Raw genomic sequence first — 4,758 nt, forward strand, 5'->3', positions numbered from 1 at the left:
CGTCCCTTCCATCTCTGGTCGGGACTCTGTTTGCATGTATTAGCTCTAGAATTACCACAGTTATCCAAGTAACGTGGGTACGATCTAAGGAACCATAACTGATTTAATGAGCCATTCGCGGTTTCACCTTAATGCGGCTTGTACTGAGACATGCATGGCTTAATCTTTGAGACAAGCATATGACTACTGGCAGGATCAACCAGGGAGCTGCGTCAACTAGAGCTGAGCAGCCGGCCGCCCGGGAGTGTGTCCCGGGGGCCCGCGCGAACACGCAAGCGTCCGCTCAATTATTCTGCAAACAGGAGGAGGCTGAGCTCCCCTGCACAACACACCTCGAAACCCTCTCAGGTCCCGGCGGCGCGCAGCGCCGTCCTAAGTACTTGGTCGGGTTCGAGAGAGGCGCAATCGCCCGGAGTTAGGCGAGTAGACGCTTTAGGTGCGACCACCCGTGCTCCCAACTGAGCTTGCCGCTGCCGACAGAGGCCCGGGAGCGTGCTGTCGTGGCATTGCCGGCGGGAGACAACACGCGCCACCTACGGTGACCGGCAGCTCCAACGCCAGCGCCACAGAAGGACAAAAGCCCCACTTGGGTGCCGAAGCGAACTCTCCCAGCACAGCGCACGCGCCAACACGTCCGCACAGCTGCGATACAAACCACCTGCGAGAACCGCTGGGGCGACCGAGCAGCAGACGGCGTCGCGGCGCCGAGCGCCGGGCGGCGGCGCATCCTCAGCGCACACAGTCCTCAATCGGACCAGCACACTGCAGATGGCCACCGCGCTTCGCACCGGGCCCGCGAGGACCTACTTTGGCCGCAAGGCGCCGCGAGCAGGGGGCGCCGGCGCGCAGCTGCGCCGCCTGCCGCGTCCGTCGGCCGGCGCGCCTGCCACTGGCCGCCCCCACCAGCCGGCTGTAGCGCGTGCGCCCACGCACCGCGCTGCCAGCACGCCGGGCGGCCCCCCCTCACCGGCCGGGGACGGTCCCACCCAGCCACCGCCGCGTATCGCCTCACACCCAGATCCCCTTTCGCGTTCGTGGGCATGGTGGGTCCCCTTTCACGTTCGTGGGCATGGTGGGTATCCCTGAAACAACCGGTTAATAGCTCGACCGATCGTCGCCAACACTGATTCACCTCTAGCGAGAACAACCGCACCACAACGGGTTACCTGTTGTTCATTTGCGTAACGTCACCAGCAAACGTAGACGTCCATCGCCATTTGCAACGAGTATTGCATGCCTGTGTCAGGTGTCACAACACACTACGTCTGCCCACATAGACGCAACAACATGTGCACGCCTCGAGAACACGTGGAAGGTAGCCCCCGTACGTATGCGGTGTCCATTGCGCGAACGACTGTCAGCCGGCCTCTGCAGGATGTCGCAGATGTGGAACGCGGTGCAACATGCTATCACGGTGTGTGAGAAGAGACGACTACGTCCGAATACACGCTCCACTACATCAACAGACTGCTCATGCTGATCGCCATCCAGGGCGTCCGTTCCTCCCACACGTCTGAATGGCGTACCACACTGCAATCCAGCTCTTATAGGGAGACGACACGTAGCTGCGTGCACAATATTTGGACTGTATGGTCTGCCGTTGCTAGGCGCAGTCGTCGTACGGTCACACATGTGCCACGATGTATCATTCAGTACATACGGACCAATGTGCAGTACAGTTTGTGGGTTTTGCGTACATCGGCGGACAGGTGACAGGCCGTACCACAACGTAGGCTGAGTACGTCGGCATGCGAAGGGCATTGAACATGCAAACTTCTCAACGACCAGCTTGCGAAGGCAGGGGGGAAGGGGGGGGGGGCATGTACGTCCTGCTGCTATCCACATTACAGTGTATAGCAGGAGCATGTGGAAAGTCAGCAACACCTGCAAGGTGTTTAACATGACGCGATACACAGGGGACCGGGCAGTGCGAATAGCGAACTATATTGCGAGGGTTGCGGTTAGGCAACACTACACTAATTTAACGAGTTGCATAACAATTACAGAGCAGGTTCAGCGACAACGTGCGTCAGGTTAAGGCGCAATATAGGTTAGGTTGAGGCACAATATAGGTTAGGTTAAGGCACAACATGGGTTACGTTAAGGCACAAATTGGGTTACGTTAAGGCACAACATGGGTTACGTTAAGGCACAACATGGGTTACGTTAAGGCACAAATTAGGTTACGTTAAGGCACAAATTAGGTTACGTTAAGGCACAAATTAGGTTACGTTAAGGCACAAATTAGGTTACGTTAAGGCACAAATTAGGTTACGTTAAGGCACAAATTAGGTTACGTTAAGGCACAAATTAGGTTACGTTAAGGCACAAATTAGGTTACGTTAAGGCACAAATTAGGTTACGTTAAGGCACAAATTAGGTTACGTTAAGGCACAAATTAGGTTACGTTAAGGCACAAATTAGGTTACGTTAAGGCACAAATTAGGTTACGTTAAGGCACAAATTAGGTTACGTTAAGGCACAAATTAGGTTACGTTAAGGCACAAATTAGGTTACGTTAAGGCACAAATTAGGTTACGTTAAGGCACAAATTAGGTTACGTTAAGGCACAAATTAGGTTACGTTAAGGCACAAATTAGGTTACGTTAAGGCACAAATTAGGTTACGTTAAGGCACAAATTAGGTTACGTTAAGGCACAAATTAGGTTACGTTAAGGCACAAATTAGGTTACGTTAAGGCACAAATTAGGTTACGTTAAGGCACAAATTAGGTTACGTTAAGGCACAAATTAGGTTACGTTAAGGTACAATATGGGTTAGGTTAAGGTACAATATGGGTTAGGTTAAGGTACAATATGGGTTAGGTTAAGGTACAATATGGGTTAGGTTAAGGTACAATATGGGTTAGGTTAAGGCACAACGTAGGTTAGGTTAAGGCACAACATAGGTTAGGTTAAGGCACAACATAGGTTAGGTTAAGGCACAACATAGGTTAGGTTAAGGCACAACATAGGTTAGGTTAAGGCACAACATAGGTTAGGTTAAGGCACAACATAGGTTAGGTTAAGGCACAACATAGGTTAGGTTAAGGCACAACATAGGTTAGGTTAAGGCACAACGTAGGTTAGGTTAAGGCACAACGTAGGTTAGGTTAAGGCACAACGTAGGTTAGGTTAAGGCACAACGTAGGTTAGGTTAAGGCACAACGTAGGTTAGGTTAAGGCACAACGTAGGTTAGGTTAAGGCACAACGTAGGTTAGGTTAAGGCACAACGTAGGTTAGGTTAAGGCACAACGTAGGTTAGGTTAAGGCACAACGTAGGTTAGGTTAAGGCACAACGTAGGTTAGGTTAAGGCACAACGTAGGTTAGGTTAAGGCACAACGTAGGTTAGGTTAAGGCACAACGTAGGTTAGGTTAAGGCACAACGTAGGTTAGGTTAAGGCACAACGTAGGTTAGGTTAAGGCACAACGTAGGTTAGGTTAAGGCACAACGTAGGTTAGGTTAAGGCACAACGTAGGTTAGGTTAAGGCACAACGTAGGTTAGGTTAAGGCACAACGTAGGTTAGGTTAAGGCACAACGTAGGTTAGGTTAAGGCACAACGTAGGTTAGGTTAAGGCACAACGTAGGTTAGGTTAAGGCACAACGTAGGTTAGGTTAAGGCACAACGTAGGTTAGGTTAAGGCACAACGTAGGTTAGGTTAAGGCACAACGTAGGTTAGGTTAAGGCACAACGTAGGTTAGGTTAAGGCACAACGTAGGTTAGGTTAAGGCACAACGTAGGTTAGGTTAAGGCACAACGTAGGTTAGGTTAAGGCACAACATAGGTTAGGTTAAGGCACAACATAGGTTAGGTTAAGGCACAACATAGGTTAGGTTAAGGCACAACATAGGTTAGGTTAAGGCACAACATAGGTTAGGTTAAGGCACAACATAGGTTAGGTTAAGGCACAACATAGGTTAGGTTAAGGCACAACATAGGTTAGGTTAAGGCACAACGTAGGTTAGGTTAAGGCACAACGTAGGTTAGGTTAAGGCACAACGTAGGTTAGGTTAAGGCACAACGTAGGTTAGGTTAAGGCACAACGTAGGTTAGGTTAAGGTACAACGTAGGTTAGGTTAAGGTACAACGTAGGTTAGGTTAAGGTACAACGTAGGTTAGGTTAAGGTACAACGTAGGTTAGGTTAAGGTACAACGTAGGTTAGGTTAAGGTACAACGTAGGTTAGGTTAAGGTACAACGTAGGTTAGGTTAAGGTACAACGTAGGTTAGGTGAAGGCGCAATGTAGGTTAGGTTAAGGTACGATATACCTTAGGTTAAGGTACAATATCGCTTAGGTTAAGGTACAATATAGCTTAGGTTAAGGTACACGTTGTAGGGAAAGGTGTATTTTGGGGGGGGAGGGGGCGGCAGGTTCGTTGATAGTGATTATCGTAAGTGCATGCCTGCGGGATCATCCGATTTGTCACGTCAGGATGCACTTGTGGCTCATGACAGGCGGCGCTCCGATTCCAAGGTTGTGGCAGATCTGTGTCTTTCATTCCTGCCATTGTTTGTGTACTGTGACAGGAGGCAGTATTGTGATGTTGGGTGCACCCCTGTGTAGGACATGTGTGGGTGTTCGTGGCTTAGCTGAGCAATGGCGGATGTCGGAAGGGTGGGATATTCTGTTTTCTGGGTGGACCTCCCGGTCTGGTTATGATAGTGTGGATTGTGTAATGTGGCGGAGAGGATGCACCGGATGTTCTTCCATGCTGGTGGTTAGATATTGTGTGTGTGCCTGTTAGAGGCAGAGA

At 50.1% G+C, this 4,758-nt stretch overlaps 1 non-coding gene across 1 annotated transcript in view; it reads right to left on the minus strand.

Annotated features, from left to right (window-relative positions):
- LOC126446187 (small subunit ribosomal RNA) overlaps positions 1-206 on the minus strand; it is a 1,909-nt gene extending 1,703 nt beyond the window's left edge. Inside the window, exon 1 of the ribosomal RNA XR_007583255.1 lies at positions 1-206. This exon is cut by the window's left edge and continues 1,703 nt beyond it. This is a non-coding gene — a ribosomal RNA (small subunit ribosomal RNA).
- Between the last annotated feature and the right edge of the window lie 4,552 nt (positions 207-4,758).

Source organism: Schistocerca serialis, unplaced genomic scaffold (assembly GCF_023864345.2).
Source record: "Schistocerca serialis cubense isolate TAMUIC-IGC-003099 unplaced genomic scaffold, iqSchSeri2.2 HiC_scaffold_380, whole genome shotgun sequence".
Taxonomy (NCBI): Eukaryota; Metazoa; Arthropoda; class Insecta; order Orthoptera; family Acrididae; genus Schistocerca; species Schistocerca serialis.